This window comes from Chiloscyllium plagiosum, chromosome 27 (assembly GCF_004010195.1).
Source record: "Chiloscyllium plagiosum isolate BGI_BamShark_2017 chromosome 27, ASM401019v2, whole genome shotgun sequence".
Classification (NCBI taxonomy): Eukaryota; Metazoa; Chordata; class Chondrichthyes; order Orectolobiformes; family Hemiscylliidae; genus Chiloscyllium; species Chiloscyllium plagiosum.
In genome coordinates this window covers 39,433,780-39,451,693 of record NC_057736.1, presented here as the reverse complement: position 1 = coordinate 39,451,693, position 17,914 = coordinate 39,433,780, and the positions used below count along the sequence as shown (strand labels likewise).

Genomic DNA, 17,914 nt, shown 5'->3' with positions numbered 1-17,914 from the left:
AGGAGTGGGGTGGCACGGTGGCTCAGTGGTTAGCACTGCTGCCTCACAGTCCCAGGTTCAATTCCAGATTTGGGCGACTGACTGTGTGGAGTTTGCATATTCTCCCCGTGTCTGCGTGGGTTTCCTGCGGGTACTCTGGTTTCCTCCCACAGTCCAAACATGCGCAGGTCAGGTGAATTGGCCATGCTAAATTGCCCATAGCGTTAGGTGCATCATTCAGAGGGAAATGGGACTAGGTGGGTTACTCTTTGAAGGGTCGGTGTGGACTTGTTGGGCTGAAGGGTCTGTTTCCACATTGTGGGGAATCTAATCTAATCAGAGTGCAGCATGCAGTAGGATACCGTCAGGATGTCACAGGGAGTTTGGTTATTCTAAAGGAGGAACTCAAAGGAGATAGACCTGAGGCTACTGTTCTCCGATTAGTTTCTATAGTAATCAAGATCATATTCACCTGACCTGTAAATACTTATAATGATACAATATATTATTCACTCAGTAAGCCTCTTCTAGTTGATTTTGTTTAATTTGATTTGATTTATTGTCATGTGTATTTATTACAAATACAGTGAAAAGTGTTGTTTAGAATCGCGAGTCTCTGACATCATCTAAAAACATGGAAAATTAACAAAAACACAGTACTAAGCGAGAAAAGTAAAATAATAAAATTATACCAGAAAAGTTGGTATCCTGATCTCCACTTGGCTTTTTCAGCCTTGAAGGAATCCACGGTGGCTCAGTGGTTAGCACTGCTGCCTTACAGTGCTAGGGACCTGGGTTCAATTCCAGCCTTGGGTGACTGTCTCTATGGAGTTTGCACATACTCCATGCGCCTGCGTGGGTTTCTTCAGGGTGCTCTGGTTTCCTCCCACAGTCAAAGATGTGCAGCTTAGGTGAATTGGCCATGCTAAATTGGACATAGTGTTCAGGGATGTGTAGGTTCGGTGCATTAGTCAGGGGTAAGTGTAGAGTAATAGGGGAGGGAAATGGATCTGGGTGGGCTACTCTTCAGAGGATTGGTATGGACTTGTTGGGCTGAAGGGCCTGTTTCCACACTGTAGGGATCCTTTGATTCAAACACACAACAGGGTGGCAATGGGGGCTCCTTCCACAATAGAGTAAACAGTGATGGTCTCGTTATTTCTGAATGGTGTTAGCTAAGAGAAATTAAAATTTCAGGACAAGAACAGAAGTCATAATGGTCACTAAGACAGCTTCAAAAGAAACAGATACCGCTCATGCTGATGACAATAAACTACACAAGTCATGCAGCAACACTCACCATAGAAGAGTACTTCAGAAACCGAGAAACAGGAAGCATTTCAGAGCTGACAGAGATTATGCAGAACCAGAAGACATCACTAAGGATGAGGTACAGGCCGTTCACAAGAGGGTGGTCTGTGCAAATGGCCCTGAGTTCATGTTGAGCCTTTGAGCTGCCAGACATTGAGGATTGTGTGAGTTAAAGCCAATAGTTTCTTCTACAAAAGAAGAAACCTTAAGCAGCACAGTAGTTCAAGGCTGAAAAGGCCGTGATTTAAAAATAAGTGGGTAATCCTGAGTTGACATCACCACCAGAAGGCAGGGCTGGGAAAACAGGACCTCAAAAAGAAAAATTGTCTTTTCTAGCAGTGGAGAGCAGGGCAAATCATCAGCAAGATGGTTAAAGCAGATAGCAGCAGCAGAATTTAAAAACAACATGATTCTAGTCCAAAACAGAAATCTTCCTGGTAAACAAGAAGAATACAAAGGCAGTCATGGTAGGTCTTTGAGGCACATGACAACCTAATTTACAGCTATGAATGCTGGGAAAACTCTCCAGGACGACAGAAAGGTGTGGGTCAACCACTATTACTTCAGAATATAAATCTTTAAAGAAGTTAAATTACTAATCACATTAGGAAGTTACGGCACTAGAAGTACAGCAAACTATGGTTAGTAATGTTTCCAGTTGACGTCCCTTCACCAGAGTGAGGGTGCCGAAGATAGGATGAGCAAGATGAAAGGTCTTGAAGGAGCAATTCAGTGACAGAAAGGCTGAGGGTGCATGGCTGGAGGGATAGTGTCAGGGATGAGGGAACAGAGTTTATGGCAGATAAAAAAAAACAATGGCTTTCATCTTCACAAAATTTAGTTTGAGGACATTTCCTGGCAACTGGGAATCGACAAGCAATCTGGCAAGTTGTACAATGTGCTAAGTTTGAACTGGGTGTTGTCAGAGTATGGTAGAAACTGTTTTTAGATAATGTCACCAAGCTGCTGCATGCAGATGAGAAATAGGGAGTCAAGAATAAACCTGGGGCTGGGAGGATGGATTCTCCAGAGATAATGGTGCAAGGGCAGGAAGTGAAATCATACAGGTGATTTTCTGGCCATGAGTGGACAGCGTAGAATGCGAACCAGGTAATTTCACTGATTAACTGGACGGCATTAAGGAAGCTGAGTACAACATGTCAGACAGCATCCGAGGAGCAGGAAAGTTGACATTTCGAGCATAAGCCCTTCTTCAGGAGTGTGGGGCAGGCAGAGGTGTGTGTGCCAAAGGTCGCTGAGAGACCTTTGGGAAGGGGGGTGGGGGCTGGGGGAAGGTAGCTGGGCATGTGATAGGTAGATGAAGGTGGGGTAAAGGTGAAAGGTCGGAGAGGAGGGTGGAGCAGATAGGTGGGAAGGGAGATGGACAGGTAGGACAGTTCAAAAGGACACTCTAACCTATCATCACCACCCCCCACCTTATCCCAGATCCAACCCTCTAACTCAGCACTGCCCTCTTGAACTGTCCTACCTGTCCATCTCCCTTCCCACTTACCCTCTCCACCCTCTGCTCCAACCTGTCACCATCACTCCCCACCTTCATCTACCTATTGCATTCCTATCTACCTTTCCCCAGCCCCACTTCCCTCCCATTTATCTCTCAGCCCCCTTGGGTCCACCCCCACATTCCTGATGAAGAGCTTATGCTTGAAACGCTGATTCTCCTGCTTCTCGGATGCTGCCTGACTGGCTGTGCTTTTCCAGCGCCACACCTTTTGACTCTGATCTCCAGTATCTGCAGTCCTCACTCTCTCCCAGGGTTGACCACAGTGGTCAACTGTGCTGCAAGCTGCAGACAGATCCTGAAAAAGGTCTTTATCACAGCCTATACATGATATCATTTGTAACATTACTACAGTATCAACATTATGACAATGTGGAATCCTGACTGAATGGATTCTGAAGGAAAGTTCCAGAAGCAATGGCATGGATTTGGGAGGCAAAAGCTTAAAGTTGTTTTATTGATTAAGAAATAGGGTGATGGTGACAGATTTAATGAAGTGGGACACACTGCCTGTAAAGAGAGAGAGAGTTGCTAGTATCTGTTAATCTGGCAGGTAGATGTGAATATTGGTTTTGTAGGAATATAGTCAAGTGAACAGAGTGTAGAACTCAAGAACATGATGATCTCGAAGGGAGCAGAATGGCTTTGTGAGAATTAAATTCTGTATTCAAAACTGCAATCAGAAATATTGATCAGAGGTAGCAATGTTTTCAGATAGAGAATATGCCCATATCTAGACATTCAATACAAAGCACAAGTGGAAATTAATCCACTTTGCATACAGTTAGAAGTAACAGAGAAAGTGACTCAGACTGTTTGCAACAGTGCAGTATTGATACCAGGACTGAGCACCCTATTCCCACATTATTGCCAGGGATTTCTTTGTATCGGACTGTAAATGTGTGAATTAAATGATAGTCAAATTCAGTAATACCCTTTTATGCTTACTTGCTTCAAGTTAATGAGGGAGGGAAAATCCTGTGATTGAGATCTAAAGATTGATGGTGTGGGAGCTGCTGGGATAAAATGATAGATTTTTTCTTTTAAAATGTAATTTAAACATAATTGAAAAAATAATTACCTCTTCAGCCATTGGGGAGAATCAGTGGAGTAAACTGGGAAAACCTAATACAACAGTTTGACAGTATTTAAGAGCTATGCTTCATAGAATCTTATCAAACAGAAAGAGGCCATTCAGCCCATCTTGTAAGGCAGTTCTAGGAAAAAGTTATCCAATAAGTGCCCTCATGGTCTTTTTAAAATATTCATCCAAAATAGACTGATTTCAACTGAATCGGCAGGTTTACAATATCACGGATTTAGACAATAGACAATAGGTGCAGGAGTAGGCCATTCTGCCCTTCGAGCCTGCATTACTATTCAATATGATCATGGCTGATCATCCTTAATCAGTATCCTGTTCCTGCCTTATCTCCATAACCCTTGATCCCACTATCCTTGAGAGCTCTATCCAACTCTTTCTTAAATGAATCCAGAGACTGGGCCTCCACTGCCCTCTGGGGCAGAGCATTCTACACAGCCACCACTCTCTGGGTGAAGAGGTTTCTCCTCATCTCTGCCCTAAATGTTCTACTCCGTATTTTTAAGCTATGTCCTCTGGTTCGGCACTCACCCATCAGCGGAAACATGTTTCCTGCCTCCAAAGTGTCTAATCCTTTAATAATCTTATATGTCTCAATCAGATCCCCTCTCCACCTTCTAAACTCAAGGGTTAACAAGCCCAGTCGCTCCAGTCTTTCAGTGTAAGGTAGTCCCGCCATTCTAGGAATTGACCTCGTGAACCTACGCTGCACTCCCTCAATAGCCAGAATGTCTTTCCTCAAATTTGGAGATCAGAACTGCACACAGTATTCGAGGTGTGGTCTCACCAGGGCCCTGTACAGCTGCAGAAGAACCTCTTTGCTTCTATACTCAATCCCTCTTGTTATGAAAGCCAGCATACTATTAGCCTTCTTCACTACCTGCTGTACCTGCATGCTTACCTTCATTGACTGGTGTACAAGAGCACCCAGATCTCTTTGTACTGCCCCTTTACCTAAATTGATTCCAGTTAGGTAGTAATCTGCCTTCCTGTTCTTGCCACCAAAGTGGATGACCATACATTTATCCACATTAAACTGCATCTGCCATGCACCTGACCACTCACCTAACCTGTCCAGGTCACCCTGTAATCTCCTAACATCCTCCTCACATTTCACCCTGCCACCCAGCTTAGTATCATCAGCAAATTTGCTAATGTTATTACTAATACTATCTTCTATATCATTAACATATATTGTAAAAAGCTGCGGTCCCAGCACTGATCCCTGCGGTACCCCACTGGTCACTGCCTGCCATTCCAAAATGGAGCTGTTTATCACTACTCTTTGTTTCCTATCAGCCAACCAACTTTCAATCCAAGTTAGTACTTTGCCCCCAGTACCATGCGCCCTAATTTTGCTCACTAACCTCCTATGTGGGACTTTATCAAAAGCTTTCTGAAAGTCCAGGTACACTACATCTACTGGATCTCCCTCGTCCAACTTCAGAGTTACATCTTCAAATTCATGAAATAATGAAATCCCCCCGCTGTCCCATCTTAATTCCAACACCAAAGGTTTGATTTATTTTTTTGTTTAGCTTACTTTTTGTACTATGAAGCAATGTTGAGAGTGAAATATTTTGGTCGTAATGTCTTAACCTAATATCCTTGAAGTTCTAAGGCCTGGAGATGGTGGAAAGTATGAATTCCACCATGAACAATAGGAATATGGTGGAGAGAGCACAGTTAGGCTGATACTTAAGCCACATTTGTACTGGCATTTTATATTCTGCTGATGAAATAGTATACATTGACCTTCAGTTGTCACTGCTATCCATGTTAATTACACTGTGGATAGAGTACTCCTGGAATATTCCAGGAAATTTTGTTCCATCCTCGTTCTGTTAAATCTAACAAAGTCTGCCTGCTTTCCACAAAGATATACAAAGTCTTACCTTTATATTATGCTTTTCATGACTTTGTGAAGTGGTGATGTGATATGGCTTATATCTAATTAATTATTTATTCACACGTTTAGTTGTTCGAAATATAATTGCTACGACACGGGTAAACCCTCCTGCTTAATTTAAACCAGCAACACAGAAAAGATTTATCTCATGCAGCAATCTGTGAAAATCCAAGAGGTCAAGAATTAAAGTAAAAGTAACAACTTTATTTTGTGAAGAGAATAATTAACTCACAACTATTTACAATTCCTTCCTCTAATCTTTTACTTTCCCTTCTGTAATGCTTGTCCGATAAAAACCCCGATCCAGACTTAATGAAAAATTCAAATTTCAAAACCAGACAGCAGACAAATCTTGTAGGAGAAAGTGAGGACTGCAGATGCTGGAGATCAGAGTCGAGAGTGTGGTGGTTGAAAAGCACAGCAGGTCAAGCAGCATCCAAGGAGCAGGAGAATTGATGTTTCAGGTCCAGATGATGGGCTTATGCCAGAAACATCAATTCTGCTCCTTGGATGCTGCCTGATCTGCTGTGCTTTTCCAGCATCACACTCTCGATATCTGTTGAATCTTCTCTTTGCAGATTTGTTCTCCAAGTCGTGTCAATGTTTTTCTCTGTGCAAACTCCTTTTCTAGACAGGTACCTCTCAGACAGTTCTGACTAGCAGCCTAGATCTGTTGGTCTTTTGGCAGTTCTCCTCCCAACTGTTCAATTTTCCCTGGTCTTATATCCCCAAATCATCGGATTGTGTCATTGGCTTTTAAGGTTGTCAATATACTAAATTCAAATTTGATTGGAGGTTGGTATTTGGGGTAGAATTTAAACTGATTGGCCGAATTCAAATTTTTCTTTTCTCCAGGCAACCAGTTACACTAACTGCTGGACCATATGCTGTATTGTATCTTGTTGAGAACACTTGGTGCTGTCGGGTAGTTCTGCTAGCCTTTATCTTTCTTAAAGGTACAGTACACCCACCTCTTCATAACATACTATAATGGAATGCAATAGAATAAGTAGAGTCAGAGACCTGTGGGTAAGTGTAGTATTAAATAACTACTGAATGATAAGCAGATGAAAGGCAATCATAGGTAGTGATGCAGTGTCAGATGATGATGTCATGACAAGCAACATGAATTCGACTGGGACAACACTACTATTATAGGACAAGCCAAACAGAGAACAGCCAGGGAATTCCTAGAGGCATGGCACTCATCCACAGATTCAATCAATAAGCACATCGACCTGAACCCAATATACCGACCACTGCAACGGACAGCTGGAACTGACAACTGGAAGCAGCAGATTCAAACCACTACAAATGCCGGAGGAAAGATCACAGAAGCGCTTCACAGGAGGCTCCCAAGCACTGAGGATGTCACAGACAGGGAACGAAACGTCTGCAACACAAATTCCCAGCTCGGCGAACAGAACCACAACAATGAGCACCCAAGCTACAAATCTTCTCACAAACTTTGAATTTCCCTTTCTCCTGAATTCCTCAGAATCCTTGAACAGTGCTGATGAATTATAGAGTCATAAAGACATAGAGATGTACAGCACAGCAACAGACCCTTCATTCCAACTCATCCATGCCGACCAGATATCCGAAATTAATCTAGTCAGATTTGCCCAGGACTTGGCCCATATCCCTCTAAACCCTTCCTATCCATGCCGACCAGATATCCTAAACTAATCTAGTCAGATTTGCCCAGGACTTGGCCCATATCCCTCTAAACCCTTCCTATTCATATACCCATCCAGATGTCCCTTAAATGTTGTAATTGTAGCAGCCTCCACCACTTCCACAAGCAGCTCATTCCATACATGCACCCTTCTTCTTTGTTAAAAAGTTGTCTCTTAGGTCACTTTTAAATCTTTTCCTTCTCACCTTAAACTGATGTCCTCTAGTTTTGAACTCCCCTACCCTGGGCAAAAAAAATACCTTGATTATTCACTCTATCTATACACCTCTTAATTTTATAAACCTCTATAAGGTCTATTCAGCCTCTCCCTATAGCTCAAACCCTCCAACCCCAGCAACATCCTTTTTCTGCACCCTTTCAAGTTTAACAACATAAATTAATCTGGAAATCTGTCTAACCAGTCACTCAATCTGATGGTGTGACTTTTGGTACAGACAGCTGTTAATAAGTTGGTTTAATGGTTACATCTACCGATGTTAATTTAGCTAATTCACACCTTGTGTTAGCTACCTGCTCCAAAATAATTTTACTGATGATCTCATCCCTGCTCGCTTGGTCTCTGTTGACTGAAGTATCTAGCTGCTGTGAGTTGTTCATCACGCTTTCCCTCTTAAACACCTCATGCGATTTATTGCTGTCTTGTCAAATCAGTTCTGAAATATTGTTCAGTTCTGACATTTGATTTCACCTGCTACACATGGGAAGCCAGAAATCCTTAATTAAACTAGAAACCAAAGCACAATTAAATGAACAATTCATTCCAGAGACTGCGTATGTGTTTACTGGGTGTCTTGAGGCATTGCAAAAATCTCTCCCACTGGATATTTTCTTCATATCAACCTCTTTGGCACTGACGAAGAACAGAACAAGTGTGTAACAGTTGTTCGTTCAGGATTTTAAGATTCATCAAAGAATCTGGTGTATTGCTGTCTGACTGCTCAGTGCCTATGTTATACCACTTGATGTGGCACTGAATAATGCAGCTGGGGCTTAATTCCCCGGGAGTAATGAGAGCTCAGCAAGGTTAAAAATTTGGGTTTGCATGGAATCTAGGGAAAAAATAGTTAGGCTTTTACATTTTTATCCAAGATGCTGCATGTGGATGGTTGGGAGAGGGTTATGTAGGATTTGGGAATTATGATTTTCCAACTTTCATGAGGGGCTGGTTTAATGGACCATTATGTTGCTTTCATACATTGAATGAAGACAGGATGAGGCTCCAATTGTATGCCTGTCATAGGCAGATAACCTGATTCACTCAGTGTCTAAGGTTGAAGTTACTGTGAAAGGTTCACCTTCTTAACTTCACTCCTCACCTAAAACATGGTGACCTTCATATTAATCCACTACCATTCATCTCACTGTAATGCGAGAGTAGTCCTATGGTCTGTAGGCTTTTAGTCACTTTCACCTCAAATCGAGAATTCAACAATTCAATAAGGTGGCTCAGTACTACCTTCTCAAAGGCAATTTAGGATGGTTAGTAAGTACTGGCTTACCTGTGATACCAGCATTTGCTCACTTCTCTCCCCCTCTGAGGGCAATTAAAGAAATATTTATAGATAAACAATCATCTTTGTTGATATGATTTGATGGCTTAGGGAGGGAGAGCACTTGTATAGAATATAACTGCCAGAATGAGCCAATTGGGCTGAATGTTTTTTTTTTCTGTACTGTAAAATCTACATAATTCCATAACACCACCTCAGGTTATCTGTGCTTGTGTTACTTTATTTATGTCTGGGGAGTACTGTAACATAAATGGCAATTCAGAAAGGAGGTTCTGCTACTGATGATATGTTTTTGATGTGTGAAATGGTTGGGGAAATGATTTTTAGACATTTTAATGAAGAAATCTTCCTCCTTTCTCCAGAGTTTGAAACCCAAAGTAACAGAAACTAACTGAGACTATAACTCATATCCAGCTGTGTCTGAGTCCCAGATGGATCTTGGAATGAGTTTTGATCTGCAGTTATTTTATATTAAAGCCAATTAACACATGTGGAGAAAGGAATAAACCACAAAAGTAAAATCTTTAGACATGCATCCTTTCAATTCAGTCAATTACTGCCACATCTCGGTCTGTCTCTTTCAAATTGTTCTACAGATCTTGCAGATCATTGAATATTTTATAGAGGTTTGGGGTCAGGAGGAATAAAAGTTTTGTGACAAAGAGAATAAAAGATGAAAAAGAGTTTAAGGAATCAGAAAACAACTGTCATTGTTATAAATTTTGCATGAACTTGCCAGCAGCAATTTGCAAATTGTTCGCAATCTTTTAGAATCAAGCCAAACTTGCAGATCAGTTCAAGGAGTTTGACCAAAAGCGTTTCAAGCTTAGAAACTTTATAGTTTTAAAAAATATACACTAAACAGAAATGATGTGAATGTTCATACTTCCCCTCGTGGTACTTATGCAATTGCCGCAATTGTAATCTGTTCTCATTTGTCTGTATGTAATCTTTGACTGTTAGGTATCATCAGCTTCGATGCACCTCTGCTCCTGATTATGGCCTTTTCACAAAATGATCACCTGGGACTGGTATATACAGAAAGGTCAATATAGACAAAGAATGTCATTTTGTCCATCTCAACAAGAGTTTTAATTTTAATTAGATTAGATTAGATTAGATTACTTACAGTGTGGAAACAGGCCCTTCGGCCCAACAGGTCCACACTGACCCGCCAAAGCGCACCACCCAGACCCATTCCCCTACATTTACCCCTTCACCTAACACTACAGGCAATTTAGCATGGCCAATTCACCTAACTGCACATTTTTGGACTGTGGGAGGAAACTGGAGCACCCAGAGGAAACCCACGCAGACACGGGGAGAATGTGCAATCTTTAACCAAAGATTTAACCAATCTTTAACCAAAAGGTAAAAAAGGCACTTATGAAAAACATGATCAATGTTGACACTGAGCTACAGAAGGAGATATCAGGATGGATAACTAAAAGCTTTGTCAAACAGGTAGATTTATGGAGTGGCTTAAAAGTAGAGTTAATGGCAGAGTAGGAGATGTTTAGAAAGGAAATGCTAGAGATGGGAGCAAAGATGATTAGAGTCTAGTAACAAATGTAAACAGACTAAAATCAGATGTGTGTAAGTTTATTTTTTATTCGTTCATAGGATGAGGGCATCACTGGCTGGGCCAGCATTTATTGCCCATCCCTAATTGGCCAGTGGTCAATTAAAAGTCAACCACCTTGCTGTGGGTCTGGAGTCACATATAGGCCAGACCAGGTAAGAATGGTAGTTTTCTTCCCTATAGGACATTAGTGAACCAGATGGGTTTTTCCCAACAATCGACAATGGTCATCATTAGAATCGTAATTCCAGAAATTTATTGAATTCAAATTCCACCATCTGCTGTGGCAGATTCCAGAATTGGAGGAGGTCAAGGACCTCAAAGATTTGTCGGATTGGAAGAGGGTACAAAGGTAGGGAAGAATTAGCTACAAGTAGAAGAATTTTAAAATTCAATACTAATGAATCCAATGTTTGCCAACTTTTCTTTGCACTGTATCTTGCTGTCGTGAAGACTCACATTCCGTCTGCACAGCATTATCAAGCTATGGATGTTTGCCTCCTAATTTGGTGACCAGAACTGAATGCAATATTTACTGTTCAGCTTGAGCCAGTACAAAAAACAGTAAAATGAATCACATTTATATTCTACCTTTTGTTTGCTAGCTGTTCTCTTGCCATTTTAAAGGTTTCCAAATTTCCAAGTTAATAGTACAGCTTGCAAAGTTTTCCGTTTGGGTAGGACAGAAGTCAATGATTATAAATTAGAATGTATCTCCCAACAGATCTAACACTTAACTGAATTTCATCTACACTTGAAAAGTGAGATATTGCAGCTGTTATCAGTTTTAGCAATGTTCTGTTGGAAACGGAGCTAAAACATTCAAATTCATTTAATTTGCACTCAACCAACATGCATGGATCCAAGATTAATATTTCCATTATTCCGGACTGTTTACAAACTATCGGAGGTGAAGAAAATAATGCTAGTCAATCTTGATTTTGCTGATTAGTTGCTGATCAGTAAACAAAATTTGGAACATTATCTTGTTTTGGATTTTATTGCCATCAGATTTCAATTCTATATGCAACTCCTCAGATTATGCGAATCTACATAAGAATGCAACAACATATTGAGACTTGGACTTAATTGGTCAAAGAACATTCTCGCAACATGCTGTGCAATGACCATCTCCAACAACAGAGAACATCATCACCTCCCATTGATATTCAACAGTTGTACCAATTGTTATACCATCAAAATGCTGGGGGCCAACATTGAACAACAATGTGACTGGCCCTACTATATAAATGAACTCAGCTCAGAAGTTGGGAATTCTGTAGTAGGTATCTCAGCTCTTTAGTACTCAAAGCTGGGTCATTATTATCAAGGCATAAGTTAGGAGTGTGACAGAATAGCCCTTCCCTACAAATTTGATTAAGTAAGCTCCAAATACGGGGCAAAACATTCCAACTGATTGTTACCATGTCTACCACATAAGCATTTAATCACTCCATTGTCAGCAGATTGTGGCAACAGTATGTACCATCTGCAAAATGAACTGCAGCAAGGCTCTTTCCACATTACCTTCCAAAACTGCAGCCTGTACCACCGAGAAGGATAAGAGAAGCAGGTACCTCTGCCTGCAAGTGGGGTGACATGGTAGCTCAGAGGTTAGCACTGCTGCCTCACAGCACCAGGGACTTGGGTTCAAATCCTGCCTTAGGTGACTGTGTGAAGTTTACTTGTTTTACCTCTCTGGGTTCCTCCCACAGTCCAAAGATGTACAGGTAAGGGTAAATTGGCCATGCTAAATTCCTCTATCCTGATGAGGGGCTTCTGTCTAAAACGCCAATTCTCCTGCTCCTCGGATGCTGCCTGACCATGTGTGCATTTCCAGCACCACACTCTCGACTCTGATCCCCAACATCAGCAGTCCTCACTTTCTCCATGGTAATTTGTCTGTAACATTCAGGGATGTGCATGGTCAGTGGGTTAGCTATGTGAAATGTGGGGTTATGGGGATAGGATTGGGGGGCTAGGTCTGGATGGGATGCTCTTCAGAGGGTCGGTGTAGGCACATTGGGCCAAATGGCCTCTTCCCACACTGTAGGGATTCTATGAAGTTTTCATTTAAACCACATACCTACCGACTGAAACTATATTACCTTTCTTTCACTGCTGCTAGGTCAAAAACGTGGACATGCCTTCCTATTAGCAGTGTGGGTGTCCCTACACCACAAAGACCACATCTCTACCTCTCAGAACAATTAGAAATGGGCAATAAAATATTGACCTTGCTATCAATATCCACAATCCAATGAAACAAAATTACTACAAGAATGAAACAAATTCTACACGCATCTAGTTTCTTCCCCAAATCAAACAAGAAGAAAACATAACAGATTGTAAATCCACCTCCATTTGCTCCTTCATGAGAGCCCCTCAATGCTTGAGATGAAAGAAGTTGTCATTCTTTTCTCAATTGGTCACTGTGGAATTTCAGGATAGAACTGCAAGTTGAGGTTTTTCCATCATCCCAGGACACATTCAATTAGATAGACAGATTAGTCTGTTTTATTGAGCCTTTGGAGCCCTTTAGAAAAAGATTTTGCTAAGGTTCTGTCTAATTTTACATCCTACAGAGGGTTTGTATCAATATTTGTCAATAATTTAGCAAAAGCAGCCAGGGACAACTAATGTATGCAATAGTGAACAGAATAGAGGCTTCACTCCTGATGTTAGGTTCAGGCACATTTGTCAGAACAGAAAGGAAGATGATCTCTTCAGCTCTCTACCATCGCTGCTGACTGGGGAATGCTTTCTGTTCAGACTTGATGTATGAGGCAGCAATAGTGTTCTATTCCACGACTTTGCTATTCGTGAGAGGGATGAGTATAGAAGAAGCATGGCTGGTCAACGTAAGTTGACAATGCTTGTTTTGTGTAACAGTTAAATCAGGCTATTCAATGGGGGAGAAGTTGACATTGATTTTCTGCTTCTTCTTTGACTTCCTTAGGGCTGTAATGCAGGATCAGATCAGCTGCTCCTCCAGTGTTTGATCATGGTACCCACTCAACATCTATAAGGGCTGGCAGGCTGCTCAATCATGAGGCATGACAGTCAATTCCAATCCCTTCCTCTTCTAGGAGTCATAAGCTTTACATTTCAGCAAGGATTCATCAGCTACCATTCCTGGGACTTGCCAATGTTCAAATCTATTGGTAATTAATACAAGAGATTGGTATCCAGATTTGGTGGTAAGTTTGATTTCTTGGCAAGGCCAGCATTTGTTGCCCATCCTTAATTGCCCTTGATCTGAATTGCTTGCCTGACCACATCAAAGGACAGCAATGAGTCAATTATATTGTTGTGAATTGGAGTCACATGTAAACCAGACAAGGGAAAGACATTATATTTCCTTCCATAAAGGGCATTCATAAACGGGTTTTCTGTTAATTTATATCAGTTACCATGGTCACTATAACTGAGCCAAGCTTTTAATTCCACATTTGGAAATTGAATTAATGGTCCAGTAGCTGCATGCTGGGATTCTAAGCCATATTCCCAGAACCTTACCTGGGCTCCTGGAGTGACAGTATCATCATCATATAGTTGCATCCCAGCTCATGTGTTCATTATGGGCACCACCCAGTTTACAAGATGTAGGGGGAAGGTGGCTGAGAGAAAACAGAAAGGATGCAACAGGAAAGCTAAAAGTTATGTTTCTATTTACATTTCAACCATACTTGTTACTGACTTGTCTTGACTCCCTCAATCATACTAAACTCCCTTTGTAACCAATTATTACTGGTTCCTTTTTGTTTACTTAGTATTGACTATATTATTTTTGTGAAAAGGATTTATGTCGTTTGGCTTGAAGCTTCGATTTGTTAAACAACAACTCTCAAAACTCGAATTAATGTAACTTTGTCAATAACATTATAAAATTAGAGAGGAAAACAATCTTTATATTCCATAGTGCCTCATGTGCATGAGAGACAAAACCTAACAATCTAACAACAGCTCACATTTGTTGCTGGCAATACTCAAGGATTCATCTTTATTGAGCACAACTCCCAGAATATGTCTGAGAGAAGCCTCATGTCCTCATTGTAAAAAGTAACTGAGGTTTTCCATCTGTTTCAGGCTGAGCTAGAGACAATTTAAGGACTTTTGGAATAATCTCCAGTTTGAAACTCTTGAGTGCAGAACTATAAGATGTCATTGCAGTAACTGGAGCCATATTTAGTACCAAAGTTACTGTCAGAGCTGATCACCCTCCACATTCATAACTTTGTACCCGAGATGATAGCATAAGTGACAACTTGTAATCTGTTCACCATACTCAATTGAGGATAGAAGATCACTGAACATCTTGTATATTTGCTCATTAGCTCCAGCTATGAAGTTTGAATGATATTGTATCAATGTACCAAACCTATGACAGTGATTGATAAACTAAACAAAGGTTCTTTGCTAAAGAATAACATAATTCAAAGATTGATTTGGAGGTGCTGGTGTTAGACTGTGGTGGACAAAGTTAAAAATTACACAACGCCAGGTTACAGTCCAACAGGTTTATTTGGAGGCACGAGCTTTCAAAGCACTGTTTCTTCATTAGTTGGTTGTTGGAGCAGAATCATACAACACAGAATTTATAGCAACACGATTGCTGTGTCACGGAATGTAATATTGAAGAAATTTAGCTTGAGTCTTTCATCTTTTTGAATGATCATGTTAGTTTTAGTTCCTTCATATGTAAATCCAACAGCTTTGTTGAAGTTACATTCTCAAGATAGCTTTTAACAATAGGTGTCATGTCAACTCAGATTATGCATTGAAGGTATGAAGTTAAGGTCTGTTTGTGTCTCAATGTTAGCTCAGACTGATTCTATTTCTAAAGTGGGATTTACAGCATTTTACATGGATTTATGCATTTTTTGAGTAATATAAAGTATATTTCTGCAAGTACAAATTCACTCCACAAACATATATCTGTGTATGCAGAGAAGACCAAGTGAGTGTGTGCATAAGAGTGTGTGTGGGGATGTGTGTGCATGTGTGTGTAGTGCAGTGGGGTCAGCTGTAGTGAGACATGAACCTAAGGTCCCGTTTGCGGCCATCCCCGTGGTTACCGAACTTGGCTATCAGCCTCTGCTCAGCTACTTTTCGTTGTTGACTGGCCTGAAGTCCACCTTGGAGGACAGTCACCCGAAGGTCCAAGGCCGTTGAAGTGTTTTCCGACTGGGAGGGAACACTCCTGTCTGTTGATTGTGTGGTGTCCATTAATCTGTTTCTGTAGCCTCTGTTTGGTCTCACCAATGTATCATGCCTCAGGGCATCCTTACCTGCAGCATATGAGATAGACAATGTTGGCCAAGTCACATGAGTACCTGCCGCGTACATGGTGGATGGCGTCCCCATGTGTAATGGTGGCATCTGTGTAGACATTCTGACATGTCTTTCAGCATCTGCTGTGACAGATGTATGGTGTTCTCCTGAAGGCTAGGCAGTTTGATGCGAACAACGATCTGTTTGAGGTTGGGTGGTTGTTTAAAGGTGAGAAGTGGAGGCATGGTGAAGGTGTTGGCGAGGTGCTCCTCCTCATCGATAATGTGTTGCAGACTGTGAAGAATATGGCGTAGTTTTTTGGCTCCTGGGAAGTACTGGACAATGAAGGGTACCCTGTCTGTTGCAGCTCAGGTCTGTCTCCTGAAGGGGTCATTAAAGTTTCTCGCTGTGGCATGTCGGAACTGGCGGTCGATGAGTTGGGCATCATACCCCTTTCTTATGAGGGCATCCTTGAGCACTTCGAAATGCCCATCATATTCCTCCTCATCTGAGCAGATCCTGTGTAAGCGTAGAGATCCTTTTACACATATTACATGCTGGAGAAAGTGAGGACTGCAGATGCTGGAGATCAGAGTTTCGGGCATAAGCCCTTCTTCAGGAAGGGCTTCCTGAAGAAGGGCTTATGCCCGAAACGTCGATTCTCCTGTTCCTTGGATGCTGCCTGACCTGCTGCGCTTTTCCAGCAACATATTTTCAGCACATACTACATGCTGGTCAACACTGCTCCAGCTATTACATCATATATTAACTTACCTTGTTCCTGTGATGCTATATACCAAACGATTCATATGGGTAAATAACATTCACTCTCACTCTCTCTTCAGATATCAAGCCTGAAGAGTTATTGGCAACCATAGACTTGTGTTGGATTGCTCCATGATTAATATTGGAAGTGCCAGACCAGAGATCTCCTTTATTCTTACACCTACCGTCAGATGTACTGAAAGGATTCACTGACCATCATTCAGCCTCTTTGATTGCATTGTGAAAGCCTATCTCAAAAGACCATAAGACATAGGAGCAGAAATTAGGCTATTTGGCCCATCGAGTCTGCTCTGCCATTCAATCATTGCTGATAAGTTTCTCAACCCCATTCTCCTGCCATCGCCCTGTAACTTTTGATCTCCTTGACAATCAAGAACCTATCTATCTCTGTCTTAAATATACTCAATCTTAAATATATCTCTGTCTTAAATATACCTGTTCTCTACAGCCTTCCACGGCAATAAATTCCATAGATTCACCACTCTCTGGCTGAAGAAGATTCTCCTTATCCCCATTCAAATTTGTCTTCCCTTTACTCTAAGGCGTTGCCCTTGGATCCTAGTCTCTCCTACCATCCACTCTGTTCAGTCCATTTGGTATTCAGTATGTTTCAATCAGACTCCCCCCTCATCCTTATAAAGTCTATTGAGTATAGACCCGAGTCTTCAAACGTTCCTCATATGTTAAGCTTTTCATTTCTGGGATCATCCTTGTCAACTTCCTCTGGATCCGCTCCAGGGCCAATACATCCTTCATGAGGTAAGGGGCCCAAAATAGCTCACGATATTCTAAATAAGGTCTGACCAGGGCCTTACAGAGCCTCGGAAGTACATCCCTGCTTTTATATTCTAGTTGTCTTGAAATAAATGCCAATGTTATATTTGCCTCCATAGCTAGCAACTCAATCTGCAAGTTAGCCTTTAGAGAATCCTGCACGAGAACTCCTCAATCCTATTGCACATAAGATTTCTGAATTTTCTCTCCATTTAGAAAATATTCCCTGCCTGCATTCTTCCTACCAAAGTACATGACCTCACAATTTCCCATGTTGTGTTCCATCTGCCATCAAGTCCGGAAGTGGGATTGAACACACAACTTCTGGCCCAGATGTACGGACATTACCAACTGTGCCACAAGCGAACCAATAAATTCATTCCAAACAATTTCATAATAGTTTCTATCTTCATAGCGAGCCGGAAAATTGCTTTACCATGCAGGTTGTGACCAGTAAATGGTGAG

At 41.4% G+C, this 17,914-nt stretch overlaps 1 long non-coding RNA gene across 1 annotated transcript in view; it reads left to right on the top strand.

Moving 5' to 3' along the window:
• The window catches only part of LOC122563443, a 38,255-nt gene extending 21,281 nt beyond the window's left edge, over positions 1 to 16,974 (top strand). Inside the window, exons 2-3 of the long non-coding RNA XR_006315610.1 lie at positions 13,575 to 13,815; positions 16,735 to 16,974. This is a non-coding gene — a long non-coding RNA (uncharacterized LOC122563443). The remainder of the gene's footprint in view (positions 1 to 13,574; positions 13,816 to 16,734) is intronic.
• Positions 16,975 to 17,914: the final 940 nt, after the last annotated feature.